This window comes from Rhinolophus sinicus, chromosome 18 (genome assembly GCF_057876585.1).
Source record: "Rhinolophus sinicus isolate RSI-liver-muscle chromosome 18, RSI-T2T, whole genome shotgun sequence".
Taxonomy (NCBI): Eukaryota; Metazoa; Chordata; class Mammalia; order Chiroptera; family Rhinolophidae; genus Rhinolophus; species Rhinolophus sinicus.
In genome coordinates, this window is record NC_142518.1 from 23,160,405 (window position 1) to 23,187,564 (window position 27,160).

Genomic DNA, 27,160 nt, shown 5'->3' on the forward strand with positions numbered 1-27,160 from the left:
TACAAAAGTTTAAGGTAATCATTATAGGTTAAAATACTAAAATCCCTACACCATGCTTATCTTTGATGTCACCTGAGGCAGGCAACCAGGATTAGATAGGCAAGGAGAAAAGTCAAGGAAATGGAACAGTGGAACAGAAAGTTGAATGCTGGAGGGAAAAAGAGAAGGGGATTGGAGGGCAAAGGAGAACAAAAAGAGTAACAAGTAGAACAATGACATATATCATAGAAATCATTGTATAAAAATATTATTTAGCATAACGCTAACTATTGTGTTCTCATAGTGTTAACTATTGCGTTAGCTTTCTAATTCATTACCTGACTGTCATACAACTGAGGATATTTTCCACAAAAAAATTTTATGTGCAATAGAAAAAGTGGAGCCTAAAAACCCGACACATCTGGGTTTGAATCACAATAATTCCCCACCATCTGTGTTATAGGGCAAGTTCCTTAACCTCTCTGATTTCTCAGTTTCTCACCTATAATATATATTACTGTGATGGGAATGGAAACACAATAATGTGTGTAAAGCCTTGCACCTTATATCCTATACATTATACTTACTCAAAAATGTTAGTCTCCTCTACCCACATCCCATTCTCTCATTTCCTCTACTGTTTCAGAAGGGGAAAACCAAATTCGCTAATGACAGAAAAAAATCTAAAAAAAAAATTATTCATATTTCCTGACTATATATAATGCATATATTAAGGATACACACACATGTACTCTCAGCAAACATCTACATAATAATAGCTTGGGAGGGAAAATTGCCTTAGGCGATAACAGTCCCATCTAAAAGGATTCAGGTAAATTTTGTCTGCAATGAGGAAATTAGTACTCTATTTAAATGCTGGATTTGCCTTCGATCACTACACAAACACTTTCTGGGATTAAACATAAGCTAAAAATGGATTTAAAAAAATTGAACACTTGAATATGATACACACTGCTTGCTAAGATGTGATTGTCAATAATTATGCAAAATTGCAATTTATTTCAGCAGCAAGTTTATCATGGGAATTGCAAACCAGGCAATAAACAACTCCTGCAGAGCCAACGGCAGCAAAGCCCCTGGAAGAGCTGTTTATTCATCATGGGCGAGGTTTTTGCTGAGCATACAGTGTTCTACAGTGTTGTTTCGTTTGGCGCTCATAGTGGATAAGAATCTTCTGTCTGCATGAACTGGTGGAGGGTAGAATAGGTTTATGAGGATGCAGCTATTGGAAAAAGGGAAGTATTGTTCTAAGCTATTTATCAACTTCTAAATAAACTTTAATCCTGCACAGCTGAAAGATACCTTGGTAGTCTGGCTGGGACATCAGTTAAACCTCAGGTAGTTCAAGGGCTAAGCTGGACTGCTGCCTCCCTGCTTATCTAGTTTTCAGGTGAACTATCAATGCAGAGGTAAAGATCCAAATTGTTACTGATTTATTTGTCTTTGAATTTAGTATGATTTAAAAATTTAGAACCATTGCAACAGCGCTGAGAATCTTCATGTTACAATCTGGCATGAAACGCACAGGTTGCAGCATGTGTAACTGCTGACATTTGACCATTTCTGGCTACAAAAGCGGCAATTTCATCCAGTTCAAGCTAATCCTTCTGTTGGCCTGTGCATTAGAAATTGCTAAGACTTACTTTGTCTCCAGTCCCAAATGCAGGATAGAAATAAGCTGGTCATATTCACACAAAATAAAAGGACGATATGAAAGTTACGACAGAGTGAAAGAAATGTAGAGAATTAGACACTGGTGTGCATTTCATTATCAGCTTCATCTTCGCGATGAGCTGCACTTGATATAATAATACATCCTAGGTTCTCTACCCTTAAACTTGAAACGCCACTTACCCTCTGCTTCCAGAGAAAGTAACCAGTAAATAACCTTCCAAGAGTGATTTGTAAAATGCAATGCACATAAATCAGATGAAAGGGTTCTACTGAGACAATGAGATTTCCAGCCAAATCCTACCAGAGACTTCGCTGCTTTGTAAATTAGGCCCTGAGGGAACAACAGTAACTCTTTCAGGACAGTAAGGCACCATTTTCCTAAACGATACCTCGTGGTCTGAAATACTGACAACATTAGGCTGAATATTTTCTAATTTGGAAATACGTTACAAAAATTCAATGGCAGCAATGGCAGAAAAATCTCTTCAAATGAGTCCCTTTACAGGCCTCTTCGATCAAAGGGAGAGATTGTTGTTTCCTGCTTGTGTGGGAGTTTTAAGGCTCCATCCTTTCTCCTGAGATCAATCTATGTACACTGAATTCCTAAATTTTAATTGTGCCAAGTGCAGACTAGAAAATGAGTCAAGGGTACTTGCATGCGATATTTGTGCATTCAAAATAGCTCTGAATGTATCTCATACTTCTTAATTTTCTGTAAGCATATGGCTTTAAATGGCTTATATGATAAAAAATGTAGAAGTTATGAGACTCTTAAAGACATAAAAAAATTGATTTACAACAAAACTAAAGATCTTGAACGTGGATTATTTTGTAAATTCCTCTGTCTAGATCAGGGGTGTCTAAACTTTCTTTTAAAAAAGATTTTATTGGGGAAGGGGAACAGGACACTACTGGGGAACAGTGTGCACCTCCAGGATCCTTCTCCAAGTCGTCATCCCCTCAATCCTAGCCGTGGAGGGTGCCGTTCAGCCCCAAGTCATTCCTTCAGTCTTAGTTGTTGAGGGCGCAGCTCAGCCCCAGGTCCAGTTGCCGTTTTTTCCTAGTTGCAGGGGGCACAGCCCACCATCCCTTGCGGGAGTCGAGGAGTCGAACTGGCAACCTTGTGGTTGAGAGCCCGCGCTCCAACCAACTGAGCCATCTGGGAGCTCAGCGGCAGCTCAGCTCAAGGTGCCGTGTTCAATCTTAGTTGCAGGGGGCACTGCCCACCATCCCTTGCGGGACTCGAGGAATCGAACTGGCAACCTTGTGGTTGAGACCCCGTACTCCAACCAACTGAGCCATCCCGGATGCAGCTCAGCTCAAGGTGCCATGTTCAATCTTAGTTGCAGGGGGCAGAGCCCACCATCCCCTGCGGGACTCAAGGAATTGAACTGACAACATTGTGGTTGAGAGCCCACCGGCCCATGCGGGAATCGAACTGGCAGCCCTCGGAGTCAGGAGCATGGAGCTCCAAAAGCCTGAGCCACCAGGCCGGCCCTGTCTAAACTTTTTTCAACAGTTTTCAACAAGGGCCATATGCGGTAAAAGACACAAACAGCCGGGCCACTCACTCGAGGTGAAGTATGTATTGCCTCACCTGGTTTATTTAAGTAAACTAAATATATTTTTGGAATTTACTGCGGGCCAATTAACAATGGATTGCGAGCTGCAGTTGGCCCGCAGGCCGCAGTTTGGACACCCCTGGTCTAGATGATCAAATCATAGACCCTGGCAAAAATCTAGCTGAACTTTAAAACTAACAATGACTAGATATCAGAACTAGTAATAATGCTTTACAAATATAATCTACTATTATTAGTTAAGCATTGTTTTATAACAAATTTAATTATCAGCTATTCAAGCTTTATCATGCACAAAATAGGTGAGAATTTGATGGAGTATGAAATGGTATGGTGACTTCAAAAGATTTTCTTTCTATTTATAAGGGCCCGATATACCATTCTCAGTATGTAAATATGGGCAGTGTCACACAGTGGTTCTCAAAGTATGGCCCATGGACCAGCAGCAAAAACGTCATCCGAGAACTTATCAGAAATGCAAATTCTCAAGCCCTACCCTAGACCTACTAGAGCAGAAAATGTGTGTGCAGTCCAGCAAGTTGTATTTCAAAAAGCCTTCCAGGTAATTCTGATACCTGCTAAAGTTTGAGAATCACTGTCATGCAGGGTCTCTGGTCCCGCTCCCCGCACAAGAATGCAGGATATGGTGAGGCCAAAAAGGAACACCAATGGAGCCATGGATAGGGGAGTTCATACCACTATATTCTCGATGGCAGCTGGTCGAGACACAAAAGCAAACATCTGCCAGTACCCCAACAGGGGTCTTCCTGCACCCAAGTCTCGCTCGCGGCCGCGTGAGACATAGGAAGTAGGATCCACACGATCTGCGATCCACAATCTGGGCTTGCTAACCACACTTGCTAGCTGTAACCCCCATCCGCTTCTCTGCCAACCAACCAACCCACCAGCGTAGCCACGCCAGTTATATTAGTGGCTAATGGCTAACCAGTAACAGTTGATGGCCACCCAGCCACAGCTGATGGCCAATCACTACTTGAGCCAGCACCTTTCCACGTGAGGCCAAGAGCCTGAACTGCTCTCTGGGACTCTGTCCCCACAACCACTGCTGCTGGAGACCAAACGTGAACTACTGAATGCTGTGCTGGCCTTCCCAGACCCCTCTTCGGGACTGAAATACATTTTGCACTCATTTCTGGGAAAGTTGCTGGAGGCAGGGTGTATCCAATGACTGGTTAACGTGTGGGCTATAAAAGCCTGAGTCCCTTGCTCCAACTCAGGACAGCTGTGGAGGGGAGGGCAGGACAGGGGATGGGAGGGTTGACTGATGTTGTGGTTGCAACTGCGTTGGAGCTCAGCTTCTCCTTCTGCCCTATCCTGCTTCCTTCCCCTTCGTCCCCTCACAGGTGTTAATCCTGACAGCACTTTCCAATAAAATTCCTGCACATTAATCACTTTCTCAGAATCTGCCTTCTGAGGAACCTGAGCTGCCGAATTGTTCACACTAAATAAGGCTTTAAAATTATTTGCCTAAGATGTGTATGTGGAGAGATACATAACTATGTGCACAGACTGTAGTCTCCAAAGGAGATAGCATGGGGGCTACTCAGCAACTGAGCCTGAAGACCTACTGCACCTTTGGTTGCCCGTAAAGGAGATCTATAGATAACGCTGAGTTGCCTTCTCACCAGGTAGAAGCAAGAATCTACTGAAGGGGCGAAGTGTCAGAGCTAGAAAGCTTTGTACAATCCTGCACCTGCTCAGGTGTCCTTCCAGAGACAACTCTGTATACAGGGAAAGAATCACAGAAGGCACGTCTTTGGCATCTCCATTTTCCTTTTAAGAACTCATTATCAATGAGGTGATCAGATAAGCAATACTCTGATCTGTCACTAAACACACACACACACACATCACAGTATCTCTGAATACATATCTAAAACTCCAGATTTTCTATTAAATTGACTATCACCAGTTTCTTATGGAACAACTGAGTACATAAAAAGCAACAGAGAAAAGGGAGACGATTTTTCAAGGTAAGGTTGAAAAGCTTAATTAATGAATAGATAATATTTCACTATTAGTATATAGATGGACAATACTTTATCAGTGCACTGTATTGCAGGAATATATATATATATATATATATATATATATATATATATATATATTCTCTCATCATTTCACAAGGTATTCCCAATTTTTTTTCTACCTACAGTCTGCTTCTGCTTTTCTTTGCACGCTTCCAGTTGGACATTTCATTCCCTCCCCATGGCTTCAACCTCTGCACAGATTATCTTTAAATTTGAACCTAATTCTTATTTCCACGTGATTACCAACACTTCATTCATTGAGTCATCCATGTATCTCTTCCATGTGGATTATGTGCAAAAAATAAACACATTGAATTTTTTAGGGAAAAAAGCTCAATCTGATGTAGAAGGCTATTTTGCCCAGGTGTTTGTGTAAGTGTGACAAATTGGGGACATTCATGTCACTCAGTCTTCTGCTAACCACCATTTCCATCTGGGCCTTGCTATTGTCATGGAGTAACCAAATAAAATACTCTGAATCTTTCCTTCCCAGCTTATTTGCATGTTAACCATTGTCATTTCCTATGGTATTTTTAGGGGAAGGAATACAGGAGGACCATTTTCCCCCCTTTTTTATTTATTAGATATAAATCAGAGAGAATGAACACCTTAGCAGGACCTGGGCTTAAGACCAAAAGGTTTCTCGCAATGTCAAACAACACTTATAGAACCAGAGTTAACTTGAAGTTCAAATTGTCTGTAACCATAACAGTCTCTATTGGTTTGCTAGTAAATAAATTACATTCTGATTCCTTAAAAAATAACTTCATATTGTATTTGCAAGGGGCAGCTAGAATTTGATTACCTATGGCTATACAGCAGTTTGGAGAAAGGATTCCTTTTAATCTCTAGCAATTGTATTACTAATTTGCACGAATGAGAAGCATGAATGTAAGCAAAATCCTTTAACAATGCTTGGACTAATATCCCATTAGTTTCCTTTCTAGCAACAGCTCTAAGACTATGGCTTTATCCATCTTTGGGCAACATCTACCTAGAAAGAACTACAGAAGGGTTGTGGCAGTGAGAAGTTGTTTCTCCCTTTTCTCTGTGATTGAACTGTGAATTGAGAAATATACTCTGTCCTTTTAATTTAACTATTGACATGGGGTGATTGATGAAGGCTCTATGGTAGAACACAGAAAATAAAATTTCAAAGCTAATAGCAACACAGCTCTTTAAATGTTTTAAAACATATTCAGACTTATTCTGTCATTTCACAAGTTAGTCCCGTTTTTTTCTACCTACAGTCTGCTTCTGTTTTTCTTTGCATACTTCCACTTGAAAATTTCATTCCATCCCAATGGATTCAACCTCTGTACAGATTATCTTTAAATCTGAATCTCATTCTTATTTCCACATGATTACCAACATTTCATTCATTGAGTTATCCACACATCTCTTCCATATGGATTATGTGCCAGGATCTAAGCTTGGTGATGGTGACACAAAAGTCCATGAGACATGGACATGGACTTTGGCATTGAACGTATTCAAGTCTGGAGGAGGAGGCAGATAGGTAAACATTTAACTATAGTTGCAATGTGATTAGGGCTATAATTCATCTGGATTCCCTTCCGACAGTTTAACTGTAACATGCATTGCACTGTATTCATGAATTTCAATCTCAACTTGCCTAATAAGTGATCAATCTATCTTTAAACATTTTGCGGGCTTTTCCTATCAAAGTAAGCGGAGATCATCTAGCTGGGCTTTATCTCAAAACACAGTGATAGATGCTCAGTAAAATTTTGCCTAATTGAATTGATTTTCATAAAAAATAAGAAACCTTTTAGCTATATGGTACAGGTTATCACTGGTTTCATTATGCTGTTGGCGAGATTGAGTCTGAGAGAATCGTAATGACTTTCTCAAGGTTGCTCACAAGAAAGTGGCAGAATTGGGATTACTGCCCAAGTCTTGTGTCCTAGAAAAGTTTTCCTAAGCCTAAAAATAGATATTGGTGTACCCTCCTTTCTGACATATTCATTCTAGTAAAAGGAAGAAAACTGAAGGGAAGGTTATACCACTGAATCTTGGCCTTCATTTTGGAGCACAAATTTATCTATTTGTTACTTTACCATAAACAGGGTTACTGAAACACATGAAAACCTACACACAAGGAAAAAACACACATGCAACGATATTGTCCCACCCTAACTAGAGCAGAAAGATCTAGTTGGTCTTAGCTTCAAAACAAAACAAAAAAAATCCATTTTCTACGCAAATTTGCTGGTTTGCTGTTCACTGATATATATAAATGAACAAGGTTTTCATTCCATCTCCTGAGGTCTGGTACTAAATTAACTCACTCTCCAGAGTTAATTGGAAACCACGACCTAAATGTTCCCAAGTATTACTGATTAGTTCTCAGAAAACTCATTCCCATCTCTCGTCACCCCAGACAACACAGGATGACTTTTTAACATGTGCAGCAGCAACACACTTGCACGATAAAAAGATTAGTCCTCTAAAGATAAACCACAGCTTTGAAGGTATCTGTTTAAACTTCCTTCAATGATACAGACATTTTAGTAAAAAAAATGATCACCTAGACTTTGCCTTTAGATAGTAAGAGAGTATAGGCATTACCAGTCATGTAAGGAATTTTAAAACATACATTCCATTTCTTTCATTTTTTTATTCTAAAAACAATTGTAAAATTTAGATTTGCACAATATGTCATTAGGGAAACAACCAAAATTATATACGCTGGGACACTTCTTAAAAGAAGATATTAGGGGAAAGCAGTACAAAAATGTACTTTCTACTATTCTTTGCATTACTCATTTTATTTGATTTGTGTTTCCATCATATATCACTGAGAAAAATTAGTTGATAAAAGAGCTGTACAAAGTATTATAAACAGGTGAATTATTCAAGATATATATTTTTTTCTTATCTTGGACGTTAACAAAGAGATTAACATTCTTTAAGGTATGTATTTTATATTGTTCTACTGAATAACACCTAAAGGTACTCTTTGGGAAACTTTAAAAATAATGTTGAGGACGTAATCAAAATGGTGGCGTGGGGTGAGCCTCTGTAAAGCTCCCTTGGAATTTACAACTAATTGAACAACAATAACTCCACAAAGCACTCCCTGCACAGCAGACAGGCAAGACGAAGAGGCCCACTACTGAATTCACCTAAACGTGGGCGAATCGCTCGAGTGGGGAGGAGGGAAGGGAGAAGTGTGGAGACGGAGCCGCGCGGGCCCAGGATGCAGACCTAGCTCAGTGCTCCGAGCTCGCTGCTTCCCGGAGCTACCACAGCTGTGAGAGAGGGAAGAACTCGGACTGCTAGGGCTCCGCTTGTGGCCCACAGGGCTGAGGGGGCAGCATATAACACGGCTGAACCCAACACTCACGGCAGAGACCTCGGAGAAAAGACTGAGGGAAGAAGGCTGAAAAGAGTGGTTTAAGCCCTCACTGCCGAGCAGAGAACAGAAGCCTTAGGCACTGAGACTAGCTGCCCCCTCCCTACCCTCCCAGAGCTCGCCCTGCCCCCACCTGCCCGGTGCTAGAAGCGGAACAGTAGCAGTGTCAGATCAAAAGAACAGAATATTTGCTGTTCTGAGAACTGTGCACCGCACACACAGATTCACAGCCCAACTAGATCCGGCAAAGGGGAGGGAGCTGTGGATGCAGGACCGGCTGTGGTGATGGTCGCTGCCAATGCTCTGGGCCACCTCTCACAACTCACCCCGCCCCTGACCCCACCTATCTGGGCGGATCTCTGCAGGAGTAAACAGAACTGCTGAAACATACGGGCTCTGAATCTGGTGCAGGAAGAGCTTTGGAACTTCAAAAGCTCTCTGCATAACCACACGGACACTGCGCCCTGTGACCCAGGTGAACTATTAACAGAGGAGAAGCTCCTCTCCCAGGGAATCCCCCCATTGTGTGAGAAGCTGGAATAGTGCAGAGAAAACATAGCACTACCGTGTGAGAGAGAAAAAAAAGGCTGCAGTCGGAGAGAAAATAAAACATTCTACCAACAAGTACTGGAAAACAAAAGAAAGACCTCTTCCTATCAACCTGTTGCAGAAGCCACTCCTGTAGATGTCTAGGAAGGGAAACAATAGATCAGTAATTGCCATGAATACCCAAGGCAACAAGACAGCTCAGAAAGAAAGTGAAAAGTCTCCAGAAAAGGAACTTAAAGATATGGAAATATGTGACTCAAATGACAGAGAATTTAAGACTGCAGTTCTGAAAAAACTCAACGAGATGCAAGAAAACAGAGAGAGGCAGTTTAATGAACTCAGAAACACAATCAAAGAACAACATGAGCATTTTATGAAAGAGATTGAAATTTTATAAATGAACCAAATAGAATTTCTGGAGATTAAGAACGCAATAGAAGAAATTAAGAATGAAATAACCAGCTTAGGTAGTAGAGTTGACCAGATGGAGGAAAGAATCAGTGACATTGAAGATAGAAATCTGGAAATTACACAGATGGAAGAAGAAAGAGACTTGAGCCTTAAAAGAAATGAAAGAACTCTACAAGCACTTTCTGACTCCATCAGAAAGAGCAATATAACAATAGTGGGCATACCAGAAAGAGAAGAAAGAGAGAAGGGAACAGAGAATATATTCAAACAAATTGTCGATGAGAACTTCCCAAATTTGTGGACAGAACTGGACCCTCGAATCCAAGAAGCACATAGCACACCTAATTACCTCAATCCCAACAGGCCTTCTCCAAGGCACATTGTATTGAAGCTGTCTAAAATCAACAACAAAGAAAGAATCCTCAAGGCAGCCAGGGAAAAGAAGACGGTAACCTACAAAGGAAAGCCCATTAGATTATGATCAGATTTTTCAGCAGAAACTCTACAAGCCAGGAGGGAGTAGAACTAAACATTCAAACTATTGAAAGAGAGAAATCATGAGCCAAGAATAATATATCCAGCAAAGATATCCTTTAGATATGAAGGAGGAATAAAGACCTTTCCAGACATACAGAAGCTGAGGGAATTTTCTAATACACGACCTGCACTACAAGAAATACTAAAGGAGGCTATTCGACCACCATCAACAGGGATAATTTGTGGCAACCAAAACATAAAAAGGGGGAGAGTAAAGACCTGAACCGGAATATGGGAATGGAGAAAGTAAGCGTGCTGAAGAAAATGGAAGATTCTGAATATCAAACTTTCTTTTACATAAACTTAAGGGTAACCACTCAAAAAAAATCCAGAACTGAAATACATAACGTAATAAAAGAAGAAACAGAGGGAAACATCATAGAATACCACCACACAGAAATAATAGACAACAACAAAAAGGCAAAGAAACAATGGAGACACAGCCTTACCAGAAAACTAAAGACAGAATGACAGGAAATCCTCACATATCAATAATCACCCTAAATGTAAATGGACTGAACTCACCAATGAAAAGGCACAGAGTAGCAGATTGGATCAAAAAACTAAACCCAACCATATGCTGTCTCGAAGAGACACATCTCAGCTACAAGGACAAGCATAGACTCAAAGTGAAAGGGTGGAAATTGATACTCCAAGCAAATGGTACCCAGAGAAAATCAATTGTAGCCATAATGATATCAGATGAGACAGACTTCAGGATGAAAAAGTTAACGAGAGAAAAAGATGGACATTTCATAATGGTAAAGGGGACTATACAACAAGAAGACATAACAGTCATCAATATTTATGCCCCCAATCAGGGAGCACCGAAATACACCAAGCAACTACTAACAGAACTAAAGGGAGAAAGTGACCAAAGCACAATTATACTACGGGACTTAAATACATCATTGACAGCGATGGATAGATCATCCAAACAGAAAATAAATAACGAAATAGTAGCCCTAAATGACACATTAGATGAAATGGACATAATTGACATATATAGAGCATTTCATCCTAAAACATCAGACTATACACTCTTTTCTAGTGTACATGGAACATTCTCAAGGATACACCATATATTGGGACATAAAATCAGCCTCAGCAAATTTAAGAAGATTGAAATCCTATCAAGCATATTCTCTGATCACAAGGCTCTGAAATTGGACATCAACTGCAAAAAGAAAGCGGGAAAAAACACAAATACATGGAGATTAAACAACACACTTTTAAAGAACGACTCTGTCAAAGAAGAAATTAGAGGGGAGATCAAAAGATACATAGAAACAAATGACAATGAAAATACATCCTACCAAAATTTGGGGGATGCAGCGAAAGCAGTTTTAAGAGGGAAATTTATATCATTATAGGCCTATTTCAAGAAACAAGAAAAATCCCAAATAAATAACCTCATGTTACACCTCAAAGAACTAGAAAAAGAAGAACAAATGAAAACTAAGGTCAGCAGAAGAAAGGAAATAATAAAAATCAGAGCAGAACTGAATGAAATAGAGAACAAAAAGACAATAGAAAAAATTAATGTGACAAAGAGCTGGTTCTTTGAAAAGATTAACAAAATTGACAAACCCTTGACTAGACTCACTAAGATAAAAAGAGAAAAGACACTAATTAACAAAATCAGAAATGAAAAAGGGGAAGTTATCAAGGACACCACAGAAATACAAAGGATCATCCAAGAATACTATGAAGGACTATATGCCACCAAATTCAATAACCTAGAAGAAATGGACAAGTTCTTAGAAACATATAGCCTTCCAAGGCTGAACCATGAAGAACTGGAAAATCTAATCAGACCGATCACCAGTAACGAAATTGAAACAGTCATCCAAAACCTTCCCAAAAGCAAAAGTCCGGGACAAGATGGCTTCACTAGTGAATTCTACCAAACCTTCAAAGAGGATCTAATACCAATCCTGCTCAAACTCTTCCAAGAAATTGAACAAGAGACAACTCATTTTATGAGGCCAACTTTACCCTGATACAAAACCTGGTACGGACAACACAAAAAAAGAAAACTACAGACCAATATCTCTGATGAATAAAGATGCAAAAATCCTGAACAAAATGCTAGCAAATCGAATACAACAATGCATTAAAAAGATTATTCATCACGACCAAGTAGGGTTCATCCCCGGGGCACAAGGATGGTTCAACATATGCAAATCCATCAATGTGATACATCACATAAACAAAATAAAGGACAAAAATCATATGATTATATCAATTGATGCAGAAAAAGCATTTGACAAGATACAACATCCATTTATGATTAAAACACTTAATAGGTATAGAAGGAAAATACCTTAACATAATAAAGACCATATATGACAAGCCCTCTGCTAATCTCATAATTAATGGTGAAAAACTGAAGTCCTTTGCTCTATGTTCAGGAACACGACAGGGCTGTCCTCTATCACCTCTGCTTTTCAACATAGTGTTGGAAGTCCTTGCCAGAGCAATCAGGCAAGAGAAAGAAATAAAAGGCATCCAAATTGGGAATGAAGAAGTTAAATTATCACTTTTTACAGATGACATGATGCTATATATAGAAAACCCTAAAGACTCCACCAAAGAGTTATTAGAAACAATCAACGAGTACAGTAAAGTTGCTATAGAATTGTACACCTGAAATCTATGTAATTTTACTAACAATTGTCATCCCAATAAATTAAAAAAAAAAAAGAAATGAAAAAGATAATAATGTTGGGAGTAACTGATTATATTTCGTTTGATTCATATACAGAGACTCAAAATATGATTTTGGATATTTATGGAACTGTAAAAACTCTTTTGAAAAAATATGGTTACACTACCTTCCAGAAAAATGCAAACTTAGATTAGGGTTAGGCTTATAGTTGAATACAATTTCTACTCTAAATAAATCTCAATGATTTGTATGTGAGTTTTTAAGTTGGTTTTGGTCCCCGTAGTGTTAAACTCTTTAAAAGATTTACTTCCTAATGTTGATAAGCTAGATTGAGTAGGTTTCTTCTCTTATAAAAGGTTATATGAAAATTAGCACAGAAACCAATTAAAAGACTGGCCTAGGATCATGTCTTGAAAGCCTCATAAGGCTGTGCAGTCAAACAAATGTGCATTCCCATTCTCAATGACTTAGAGAAAAACAAAAGTGTGGATTGTTACATGTTGATACATAATATTCAGAGGACAGCAAGGCAGGTTGGTTCAATTTTCTAAGTTCGAAAGGCAAACACAATAGCAGAGTCCTTTAAAAGGAAGAAGTGGAGATATATGTGATCCGATGTTCATTGCAGCTTTATTTACAGTGGCCAAGACACGGAAACAACCAAAGTGTCCTTTGGTAGATGATTGGATAAAGAAGATGTGGTATATATACACAGTGGAGTACTATTCTGCCATAAGAAAAGATGAAATAGTGCCATCTGTGACAACATGGATGTATCTTGAGATTATTAGGCTAAGCGAAATAAGTCAGACAGAAAAAGCAGAGAACCATATGATTTCACTGATATGTAGTATATAAATCTGAAAACAACAAGGGCAGCCGGATGGCTCAGTTGGTTGGAGCACGAGCTCTGAAAACCAGGGTTGCCGGATTGACTTCCACATGGGATGGTGGGCTGTGGCCCCCGCAACTAAGATTGAAAATGGTGATTAGATTTGGAGTGGAGCTGCACCCTCCACAACTAGTTTGAAGGACAAATACTTGGAGCTGATGGGCCCTGGAGAAACACAGTGTTCCCCAATATTCTCCCAATACAATTTTTTTTTTAAACCTGAAAACAAAGGAACAAGACAGACAAATGAAGAAACAGAAACTCATAGACACAGACAATAGTTTAGTGGTTACCAGAGGGTAAGGGGGGCGGGGGGTGGGAGATGAGGGTAAGGGGGATCAAATATATGGTGATGGAAGGAGAACTGACTCTGGGTGGTGAACACACAAGGGGATTTATAGATGATGTAATACAGAATTGTACACCTGACACCTACATAACTCTACTAACCATTGTCACCCCAATAAACTTTAATTAAGAAAAAGAAATATGAACAATTTCATAATTCCTGATGTAAGTTTTACTACCCAATTCCTCATTCAGCATTCTCTTGTGGTTAATCATACATTGTTGAGATTGCTTTAAATTCAACATCTATTGTTACAGTATCTTACACTAACACAATACTTCTCAGTTTGCAAACTCTTGCACCTATAACTTCTCCTTTGATACTTTAAATAACTCGATGAGGTTAATGGCAGGTTGTCAGTATCATCAACATTTTATAGATGAGAAACTTGACTTTCAGAGAGGCTGGGTGAGTTTCCAAAATAAGAGGCAAAACTTGAAGCACCAAGTCTAGTCCACTCTAAGACATTCCTTCTAAGGCAGACTTGCCAATCTCCCTGTGAAGCAAATATAATAGATATTAACATAATACTATTCTAAAAAGCTCTTTGTTTCCCATGATTATTACATGAATTACGATTATGGAGTGTATGTGAGTGAAGACAAAAATTATTATTCCTTTGCTTATCATCTTCAGCTGCCATCAAAGAGATCTATTAGAATGAATGTTGCACTTTGGACTTGAGGTAGGCTTGAGGATTTTATTCAGAAAGAGTGCATTATAGGCAGTAATAAAATATTTTTCTTCTTATGAAGTAATAGAAAATTACACTACATATGACTGTGGCCTTTTCATCATGGTAACTTAAAAAATGTTTGCTAGTGATACAGAGATTATCTGGAAATCTGTATCTTTTGAAAAATGTTCTACATTAAATATATCTAACAAGAAAATCAAGCACTTCACACATTTCTTTCCTAGAAATTTTACAGTAAAATAAATACATTGTATATGACTGATTAAGAAACAGACTAAGTCTTGGTAGATTCAAAAGGAATTGCTCTTATAATGTTGAACCTCTTTTAATGGCTCTGGTATGATTTACAGAACTTGTAAATTAGGTATGATTTGCAAGATTTGTAGGATTACAAATAGCTTGAGCAAATTAAAACTGATGATCAAAATAAAGATTTGAAGTTTCTTGCTTTTTTACTTTTAATTACTAGGGGAGAAACTGCATTTAAAAGAACTAGATACTTTGAAATGCATTGATGGCCTTTTATAGAATCAATTCAAATTTATGAAGAATAGACATAAATGAAGGATTTGTTTTTTCAATGAAAACTACTTGAACTACATAAAGGAGTGAATCGAGGGCTTTCAAGATTCCTCTTAGTTATGAATGCTCCACTTGCAAAAAGTTTCTATATTCTTCTTCATTTGTCATCATCATCATTCATCATCATCAGCTTATCGTAAATTCCTAGAGGGCAAGGATTCATACCACAGTTCCTGGTATTTAAGAGACACTCAATATATTCAATTAAAATCAATAAACCTACTATGAAGCAGTCATCAAGTCTAAAAATGAGAAGGTCACAGTGCCTCGTTCTTAAAAAAAAAAACTTACAAATCAGAATTATTTCTTGATGTGAATTTATTGGATAATAATTTATATTTGTATAGAATTTCAAAGTTTATACATTGTTTTCACATATATTGTTTCAGTTGAACCTCACAATAATTTGTAGTTAACATCTGTTTGTTATAGAAAATTGATTACGTAATAGACTATCATTCAGTTATCACTAAGACGTTTAAAAATGAGAATGAGCAATTCTGTGACCAAAATTGCATTTTGCTTTGTAGATGTGTAGATATTAAATCATTGGGGCTTGTATCTTTCATCAAGCTTTATACTAGCAGTGAAAGTGAAATGGTGAACTATTTCACTGGGCAATACACTGCGTTTATTTGTCAATGATGGAGTTTCTGTTACTCTTATATGAAAACCTATTTTAAAAATTTTTTAAAGGCATTCTTGCCAAGAATGTTAACTTAATGTATTTTCTAGATGTGCACATCCTTAATTTAGGACTACTTTTTGTGTTGTTAAACCAGAGGGCATAACAAACAATTACTTCTGTCAAAATTAATCCACTAATTTTCTGGTTGCCTATAAGTCTGATCTTGATCCAGAGAGATCATGTACTGAAAGGGCCTTCAAAGTCATCCTGGCTAGCCACCCATTTGGCACTGTCACCCAAGGTACTCCTACCCTCCCTGCTTTGTATCACCCGTAAATTTGAATGAGCATCCTCTCTGTAGCTCCACTCACATTCTGTCAAAAGCATCCAGTGTGTCAGGGAAGAGAACAGAACCTTGTGACATGGCACCAGGGATCTTCCTTCACCACTTGACAGTGATCTATTCATCAACATCCTTTGTGGAAAAGTGTGAAATGGTTTCTAAACCATCCAGTTGACCTGGCATCTAGCTGGTATTCCTCCAACTTATTTACAAAAGTATAATGAAAGACCTTGTCAAATGCCCTGATGAAATGCAAATAGACTGCTGCATTTTCTTTACTTTTTAGTGTAAAATTTCTCCAATGTAAAAAATTATTTTTGCATTAAACATGTAGATAATACAGGTTTTATTTGTTTGGTTTTTTTCTGCATACCTGTTGTTTGTTTTACTACATTACCTGGTTATTCTCTTCAAGAAATGGGTTCATTTTTCTCTTATAGCCTCTATCTGAGTAGCATTCATCATTGAAGGGACCATGCCATTCAATAAGGTGATGGAATAGATTATAACTGCATGATAACCACAGAATTTTAAAAGACTTTGCTACACAATCTACCAGACCTTACATGGTTGCTCATTTCATTCAGCCTTGAAAAAAACGGCAAATGTATCACAAAAGTAATAGGTTAAGTTCTCAGAGAATGTTGTTATTTCATTAATCCACAGATCAGTTCTTGTCCAGAAAAATATCAAACCAAATTTTAAGGGCCACATGACAAAGACTTTCTGGAAATTGAGGGAGAATATTTAACAAGAGAGTGACTGAAGAGTGCTACTGGCATTTCATGGGGAGTGGCTGGAGGTGGGGGACATAGCCCACAATGAAGAACTGTCCCAAGTCCCAAGGACTTTTGAATGTCTCACTGGACACTCACACAGGGAGAAATCCTGTTTATAAACACCTGACCTAGAACTTAACTCAGTTTTACATATAAACACAAAACAGTTTTGTCAAAGTTTTAATACACATTGAAGTTTTCAGAAATGCAACTAACTGCCATGATAATCCAAGGAATATTTTACTTTGTGTTGTTAAGCATTTTGTCAAGATTTGTTCAGCATTTTGGAAAAACTGATGTCATTCTGCATTTGCTGATATTGCATTCATAGTATAATCATCTCGAAACTTCACTTGTGTTCTAGTTTGATCCTGACTGAAAAATTGCATACTGAAATACACATTATTTGATTATAAATGACTCTTTCTCTTGATAATTAAAGTCAGGGCATCATTTTAATAAAACTGTCTATATGTAGGGTATATTATCTACACATTTTGGTTTATGATAATAAAGAAGGTGTTACAAAGTACCGGGGGTGCCAAAAACATGTATACAAGTGGATACTTTGGTCAACGTTGCTCAAGCAGTGGTTTGCCGTCATCAGAAGTGTCTGGACACTGATGGCAACCACTTTGAGCACCTCTTGTCATTGCAGGAGTCAAACGTGACTTGTATTCATCTTTTGTTATTGGTATATATTGAGCATTACAATTTTAATAGGTATTATTTTTCCTTTTAAAAAATGTATATACATTTTTTTGGTACCCTCTGTATTTGTTATAAGAAAGGAGGTGGCACTGGATCTGAGGAGGTTGAAAACCGCTGATACAGAGCTACAGGGAGATTTCAAAATGAAGGATATTATACTGAAAATAAATAGAATTTTAAGGAGAGAATGAGGATATTTTCCCCCTGTGCATCCAATCCCTGATCCTTACAGCTCCATAGAGAACTAAAACGCATTTTAAAAATTGCTCTCTTTTACAGCCAGCTGTGACTACCGGTGAACCAGAGGTCTATTTCATATATGAACCTGAATTAAAAACAGGCAGCCCTTTAGTCAGTTCAGAGCCCACATTCTTGATTACATTTGACACAATAATCATCATCATATCTTAAGACTTAAATCAGCCTGACAGTGCTCAACTCAGGGCTGCTTCTCTCAATTAGTTGAAAATTGCAGGCCTGCTCATCTTCTAGGGAATAAGTTTACATTTACAATTTTACTGTGGTGAGAGGCAGCGCACATGATGGAAGGCACATCAACTTTCTAACGTACACAATCATATTTTATTTTAAGTTCACTTAACTCTGGTAAACCTGTTTTTATAGCAATGAAAAAGTGTAAGCTTTTTTGTTACATATTTTTTTAAACATACAAAGGTTAAGATAGTGAGAGTTTGGACTAGAAAGACGAAATGAGGACATACTGTGAATATTTTTACAAATGATTTTCCAATAGAGCTTTCAGAAAGGACAATTGTTTATGTGAAAGAGATATTAAAAGCAATTTGCAATTAACAGATAGATAAATATTATTGGAAAATGAAAAGTGAATAGATAGCAGGGGCTAAGGAATACATTTCCAGTAAGATGCTGAGACAAGAACACTGTGTTCGTTTGACATGAGGGTCATTCTACATAGTTGCTTCAAAGTCATTTTTGTCTATCTTTCTAGGGGGAGAAATAATCAAGGAAATCTTCACACATTTTATTTCCTCGGTTCTAATATCCATATCAAAGCAGTATGCACACACTATGGAAACAAAGACAACAACAGCAAGGTAGTCCCACATCTTGGTGGCATTCCAGATGGCTGTGCTAAAGATGTGCTCAAAGAATGGTGCCCTTACATGCCATTTTCTGAAAGTGTAACAGCACAGAGTCGGAAGAAAGAAATATACACATGAGACAAAGAGGAGCCTAGAGAACTAGAGAAAATACTGAGGAACAGGAGAACTGGAAAGGCAAGAAGATTCTGGAAGGAGCTGAGATTCAAGGCATTTCGTAGCCACTGGGGATGGAGGAACACATGGATAGGAATAGGTATATAAGACCTGACAAAGTGCAAAAGCCCTTGGGAAGCAAATGACAAAAATAATGGAGGCTGAGGTGGAGATAAAAATGAATACGGAGGGAGGCCAAGTTGGAGACAGGAACACAGGAGAAGTGACAGAAATAACAAAGAAGACAGGGGGTAAAGCAGGGGCAATGTTTCTTTGAGTTCTACCGTGTTTCCCCAAAAATAAGTTCTAGCCGGACAATCAGATCTAATGTGTCCTTTGGAGCGAAATTTAATATAAGACCCAGTATTATATTATATTATATCATAATATTTTAAGACCCAGTCTTATATTGTAGTAAAATAAGACCGGGTGTTATATTAATTTTTGCTCCAAAAGACGCATTAGAGCTGATGGTCCAGCTAGGTCTTATTTTCGGGGAATCACGGTATCTTTCCCAAGCATCTCTCTTCACCCAAAGCTGAACATTTTTTCCAAGGCACCATGTTATGAATATCCTTAATTTATGGATATCCCCAAAGAAGAAATATTTATTTTTTTATGGTACACTTATATTTATGTGGGATTTAGGGTAGATTTTTGAAGTCTGGTTTCCTGATGTAAGTTTCAATCATTTTGTAGTCAAGACTGTTGAAACACATGAATATTCATCTACTATATGCGACATAATCTAAATTAATTTTGCCTCAAATTTTCAAGATGTGCATTATTGAAGAAAAATATAATATTAATGCTTCTCAACAAATTAATTAATGTCTTTCCCTTTTAGAATTAGCCAACAATCTGAGGATTATAAGCAACATTTCCATAGGCTCTGTTCTCCTTTAGAAAACAAAGTTCACATTTTCTGTTGTCAGAGTAATTACATCTTTGAAGAGCTTGTTTCTGACCTTTAGAAAAGTAAAGAAACCCTCACATAACATTCTTTAAAATTATCTAGAAAAAAGTACAAATTCATATTTTTTTAAAACTTCACAGTCTACTGCTATGAGTATCATGAAGTTAATACACACAGCAAACTTTGGCAAAAATAATCGGAAATTAATTTTTTGTAATCCACATATTTAATGTTACTCTCTTTCATATCACCTAAGTGTGTTTTTCTAGCACCTACGACTCATAAGAAAACTGAACTAGAAATCCTTTGAGTGACTACTATTTGCTTTAAATGATGGATACCAAGTTGTAAAGCATCTGGCTTATTCTTGCGCTGGCATGATTTCTCAAAATAAAAGAAAAAACATGCTATTTAGATGTTGTCATTTAAATAAGACCCTTAACGATTAACCAACTGATTTGTTTCAGTTGGTGTCAAGGTAGACGCTAGTGACAACAATGATAATGACACAAACACTTTAAAATCCCACTCAAGTAGATCACTGAACAATTTGGTCGCCCCTCATAAGGTTCACATAAGCAGTTATGATTTACTTTTTGCTAGCCACAGAATGGGACTTAAATTATTTTTTATCCAATCCTTACTTTGCCCTGTAAGTCCTGTGACTGCAAAGAAATCAAGTTTACCACATCAAAAGCCGTGCCAGGGGAGAGGCCGGTTTACAGACTAACTGCAGTACATTTCATTTGGAAATATCCTTGAAGGTCACCTCTGAAAACTTAATTGACATGGGATGAGGCAGCACATCTAGAAAAGATGAATGCCATTCAGAACGACTATGCTTCTGAGTTTGATCTATCTGTTCACTTCTTGGTGTAAATCAAATCGTTGAATTTACTTTCAAAAACGTTACAGCGAGTACTTAGGAAATCACTGGCTCCTGAAGCAACTTTCTAAAGTTGAGCTCAGCTCTTCCACTTCCTCCACTGTAATGACAGAAAATACGGTCAGAGTTTATTGCTACTCCCCATTTCTCTCGGAGACCACTGTGCGTGTCACTCATGTACTTTCCTTCCTCAGTAAATGGTATCAGCAGAAAACAAAAAATGATTTGTGGATACACTACATATTTTTTTTCTTTTTCCATTTCTTATTTAAAACACTTGCACCATTATATAACCACATTCTAGGACTAAGTTGAATAATTAGTTGATTGTGAAGTAGTTTGAGTTCTTGGAGAAAAAAATGGCCTTCTCTATAGGTAAAGTACTAGTTCATCATATAAAGTGTAAAAATCGAGCACTTTTGATAGGCACATACATTTTATAAAGATGGCTGTCCACCTGCTTGTTATTTGACAAGAGAGAGTGGAACTCGGCCTGTGCAAAGCTACCCTACTCAATCAATTAAGGTCTTGTAGGCAAGAAGGAGTCCAAAGCCACTGGTTTGCAAAGGAGTCTGCAAAATCCCGCCAGAACTTTGAGCTTCAGCCCTGGTTCTCCAGAAAGCTCTATTGAAGAGTCCTGGCCTCTCTTCAGAGTCGGCCCGGTTTATCCATCAGGAATGGATGCCAAGTGAGATGGGCTGGCCAGTTGGCCACTCCACATGAGAAGTATATGGAGGCTGATTCACACACACACCAAGTGCTTGGCTGGGCTTCTAGACTTGTCTACCTGCCAGCATAAATTTTTTTTGTCACTAGCAGCAACCTAACAATTAGGCCAAATGTAATCATTAACAAGTTGTAGATTATATGTCTAGTGTGGGAAAGAAAACTATAAGAGTTAGTCCCACGCTATTAAAATGTCGATGAGGACAGAGTATCAAAGGAGAGTTAATGGAAAAGAAAACTTATTAGCAGATCCCAGCAATTATAATAGGTTCTATTGTTTATTGTTATCTGCTAAAATAGAGACTTCTTTTACTAAAGGTATCCTAAATGACTCCTGTGATTTCTAAGTGATTTCCCCTCCGTTCTCATAGTGGAAAGTCTCAGGAAAACAAAGATTCAGTATGCGTCAAATATGCTGTGCCAGAGAATCAATCTCTCTGTCATCACCACTGTCCTCTTCCTTCTCTTCTTTTTTCTTTCTCTCTTTCTCCCTCTCCCCCACCCCCTCACTCTCCCTCTCCCTTATCTGTCTATCATCTGTCTATGTATCTATCTATCTACCTACCTACCTATCTATCATCTATCTATCTTCCCAGAAAAAAGTCCCTAAACCTCTAACAGAATATTGAGTTAAGAATAATAGTCCCAAGGGAATACTAGCAAAGATGCCTGAGTCAAATGTAGTAGAATAATACAACTTTTCTTGATTAGATAGCAAATTTATAGGCATATGAGAGAGGAGGGAGAGGGGAAAAAGGTGGGGAGAGAGGGGGGGGAGAGAGAGAGAGAAAGAGAGAGAGAGAGAGAGAGAGAGAGAGAGAGAGAGAGAGAGAGAGAGAGAATGAATCGAGATTATCATCAATAAAATACCTATGTTATCTACCCATTTTGAATGTTTTTGGTTGGCGTAGTGCAGTTGTTCTAAAACTTGAATATGCATAGAAGTGACGTGGAGACTGGAAAGCCTGTTAAAAGTTTTCTGGACCCCATCCCCAGAGCTTGTGACTTAGTAAATTGGGGTAGGACCCATGCATGTGCATTTCTAGCAAGCTCATAGGTGATACCAATGCTGCTAGTCCAAGGACCTCACTGTTACAAGGAGTAACGCTGGGATAGAGTACACATCAATGCTCTGCCAAGACCCCATGTCCTAGCTGGTGGGACACTGGCTGCTAACAGCTCACAGCTGCCTCTCTCACTGGAAATTGCTTTCAGTTGTGGGTAACTGTTTTATCCAAGGTTGTCCTCTCCCAGAACCAATAACTGGCTGATACTGGTGTACAAAAGCCCAGGCCCCTTGCTTCAATTCAGGACATCTCTGAGGGGTCCTGCAAGTCCCAGGGCTCCCCTAGAATCTGCTGAGTCTTCATATTCACTGCAGGTTAGCTTCTCTCTCTTCCCAATCCTGCCTCTCTCACATCCTTACATAGAAGTCTCATGGCAACATTCTTCAATAAACCTTCTGTACATAACTCTCCACCTTAGGGACTTTTCTTCTTCATGTTTCCAGAGAGCCCAGTCTAAGTCAGCTGAATTTTGTTTTTATTTTATTTTCCTTTTGGCCTCAAGTGTAGCACCTTATATTTACATTTCATCTTTCGATATGCAGCCTGCCACTCCGATTTGTTGAAATCTTTTTGGCTCCTGCTATTCTTGTCTACTGTATTTGCTACTTCTCCCTGCTTTGTGTCATTGGCAAATTTGATAAGGATGCTATCTATGTCTTCATCCAAGTCACTGATGAAAATATTGAAAGGGACAGAGATGAGATTAGATTATTGTGAAAAGCTGCCAGAACCTCCTTCCAAGTTGATATGTATCCATTAAACAGCAATGAAGGGAGCGCAAGCCTCAGAGACACAGATTTTGGTTTGGAACACCAGTTCTCAGTAGAGGTCAATGGCTATCCTCACAGATAAATAGAAAAAAAATGCCATTTTACCATTTCTATGCTAATAGACAATTTAGACAGTACTTACATAGTACATATTAACAGATCACATCTCACCACCAAAAACCTATACATATATAAATAATCACAAATTCATGATTATTATTCACCTAATTTGCCTCAGGGTGAAAACTGCATTTGGTCATTTTTTATGGAGGGCTTATTTCACTTAAATATTTTTTAAAAAGAGCTTGTGATAAGGCTAATGTACAATAGCTAACTCAATATCACCAGGTAGATCTAAAATACTTGCAATATAGAAGAAAAACACAACTCCTTAGGGACTGGGGGAATAGCCATAAGTATATGCATTGTAGGTGATACTCTCTAAAGGTGTTTGGATTAGATCTGTTTGACTTGCTTTAAATGTTCTGTGTCATGAAGACACTGACTGGACAGAGTGATTTAATGAGTACCATTTTAGGGATTTGATGAAGCTAGCTGCAAGTTGAATATTAGAAGATATTTAAAACACGTAACCAATGCTTTGAAAGGGGAATTGATTTACTAGCTAATTTGAATAGTTTTCATCTCTTTGGGTGAATAGTGATGCTAGGCAGAATAGCCAGAGCATAAATCATTGACTAGAAACATGAGGGGATTGCTTTTGTTTCTGGCAATTCAGTAAGTCACCATGTACCTTAAGGAAGTATTATCCCTCATATTACTTTTTGAAAAACAAACAAACACCTGCACAGTACCTTACTAATAAAAATGTAGTAAGGATTTTTAATAGAAAAAAAAAACTATCTGAAAATGGTTTCAACTGATAATAAATTGGGAGTAAATAAAATAAAAATAGGCAAACTATATTTACAAAAATATGATGATGAAAGGAAATGCAAAAAAATGTTAAGGGTGATTCTTACTTTTTTAACTATCACTTTCTTTACCATGTTCCCCGAAAATAAGCCCAAGTTAGGATCGTCAGCCAGATGGATGCATTTAGTACGTTATGACGATGTTCCAGAACAAGATCACATGACTGTATTTGAATAAATGTAGATTGTTGTACATGAAAAAAGAAGACATCCCCTGAAAATACTCCTTAATGAGTCTTTCGGAGCAAAAATTAATATAAGACCCAGTCTTATTTTCAGGGAAATACGGTATAAGACCCGGTCTTATTTTGGGGGAAACATGGTAAGAAAATTATTTCAGAGTCCAGAGTGAGAACCATTACACTATGGAACCAGAAAATTATTTCAAAATAACTCAAAAACTTCTAAACACAGAACAATGATATATAAAATATAAAAAGATAACATCAAAAAGGCATACTTTGGGATGAGCAACAAGATAAATAGTTCTGTGGGTCAGAAATAGCACACAAAGTAGAATGTAGGGTTGAAGCCGTGAGGCTGTTCGGCTCCAGGTAGGGAAGTAGATAGTGTGGCAGCTGGGAGTTTAGAGTCTGTTTGGTTCAAGATTCTGAAAATGCTCCATGGCAGATAAAGGACCTGAGCCAGGCTCTGCTTCAATTAGCCCGGGATGGCATCTGTGTCCCACCCGGTAAAAGGGGTATGTGTTGACCACCACCTACAGCGGCTAAATGATTTCCCACCCCTTTTGGGGAAATTGAAAAGATTTAATTCCACAAAAATCACTAATACTTACATGTCCTGCATCATTTTTTTTAAAATAAGGAATGCAATTGTATTCATGATTGATAGAAAGAAAATAAATCCCTATTAGAATAGAATAAAGCCAAAAGATCCCCGAAGTACATGATTGTTAGAATTGGACAGATAAAATTATAAGTCAAATGATGATTATATCCATGTATCACAGTTATTCAACTTTCTAGAAATAAACTCTAGCTAATTTACACATTTTATTGACTAGCTTAAAGAAGTTTTTTTCTTGAGAATGACAGTGACGCAGAGAAAATGAAAAATATAAATATAATTGAAAAGTAATATAAGGGATGCTGTTGCTAATATTAACGGTACAGTTAAACCAAATAAGGGACATTTTCTCTTATCGGCTTTAGTTTTAGACCCCATGATATTACATTTATGAATGAAGAAAAGAAAGGTCTGTTTATCTCCTACAATTTTTTCCTTAGGGTGCAATTATAAGTTTTCTTTAATTTTAGAGTCTTTCCATGGATAAATTGTTTGTAGGGGCATTTTTAGGCATATATTAATATTTTGGTGGGCCAGTGAGCCTCATTTAGAACTATAGGACTAGGTGAGAATGAAAATGGCTACTTGTCTACATCAGCAGGTAATTTTCTACAGCAGCAAATCACCAGTGATACGGTTCCAAATGTCTCCCTTTACGTACAATCCCTGCAAGCTAGAACCATTCTAATTATTTTAAAGGAGATGACATAAAATGAGGCAGGCAGTTACCACCATGAACCTTTTAGATCTGTATGGATCACGATACTCCCTGGCCCAGAGCCCCAAGGATTCCCATTACAGGTATTACATTATCCTATTGTAAGATGGCGAGAATTCTTATGCTTCATAATCAGATGGGAAGATTGGGTCTCAGCAGTATAAAAACGGCAGTGCCTTGTTATATATATAATTCTCTCTTGAAGAGCCAAAAGAAACTTCCTCACACTGCCAAAAAATGTATACCTAAAGGAGTTGCCAGTGGATTGGATTTTTCAATGTACTAAATCCTTTAAGTCCTTAACATGGAATAGAAGGTATATTTTGCATGAGAGGGATTAAAAATGGCCTAGTCTAAATTGAGAAGTTTGAGCTGGTGGCTTTAAGGTCATCTGTAGCTCTACTATTTATGACTATAACATGCTACAAATATATCATAAGCAGTCCCTGACTTAATAAGAGACGACTGTATTTTGAACAAATGTCATGTTAACATCATATTGCATTCTTTACATAGGTTTAAGGGCAGCAGCCAATTTTCATCCTTTCATGTTTTGGAAACAATCCAAAGCCATTTAGTACGCAACATCTGACTGTTTCATTCAATTCACAGTTATTGAGTACAATTTTTGAGCAAACACAAGACGTGGCTAATACAGTAGTCTTCTGATGGTCATAAAATAGTCCCCAGGTAGTGCCAGAACATGAATTCCAAAAATGTTTTGAGAAACGACAGCATTGGTGGACAGAGCATAAGACTTTATAGTGAAGTTCCCGTGCCAGTTCCTCTGCTAGATAAACAGACTGACAAGCAAGCAAACACTTGTGATATGATTTGCTTTTCCTCCCTGGGAAAAAAATTAATTTGTTTATTTTTATTTTCAGAAAAATTTGGGTATGCTTTTCGGAGTATATGACATATGTAAGTGTCACCCATCAGGTCTTGGTAGGAGGGGAAAAAAAGAGTGGTGGGATCAAAGAAAAACCAGAAGATTAGTTTTAAGAAAAATACTCTAGGGCCAGCGTGAAGGCCAAATGAGTATAGAGACTCGATGGTGAGGAGCACAGAGAAAAGGTGGTCACAATCTCCCAGACAAAATATGAACAGGCTTTAGGATGAGGTGACAAAAGGAATAAAGAAAAGGGAATCATTTTTAGAGCAATTTTTGAAGTAGAGTTCACAGCATTTAGAAGCCAATTTAATCCATGTGTCAGTAGAGAAGAGAGAGGGAGAAAAAGGTAGAAGGTAAATCTTGTGTTTCCAG

At 37.9% G+C, this 27,160-nt stretch overlaps 1 protein-coding gene across 8 annotated transcripts in view; it reads right to left on the reverse strand.

Moving 5' to 3' along the window:
• The window catches only part of DMD (dystrophin), a 2,122,179-nt gene that overhangs the window by 490,898 nt on the left and 1,604,121 nt on the right, over positions 1-27,160 (reverse strand). The gene's annotated exons all lie outside the window — the stretch shown is intronic.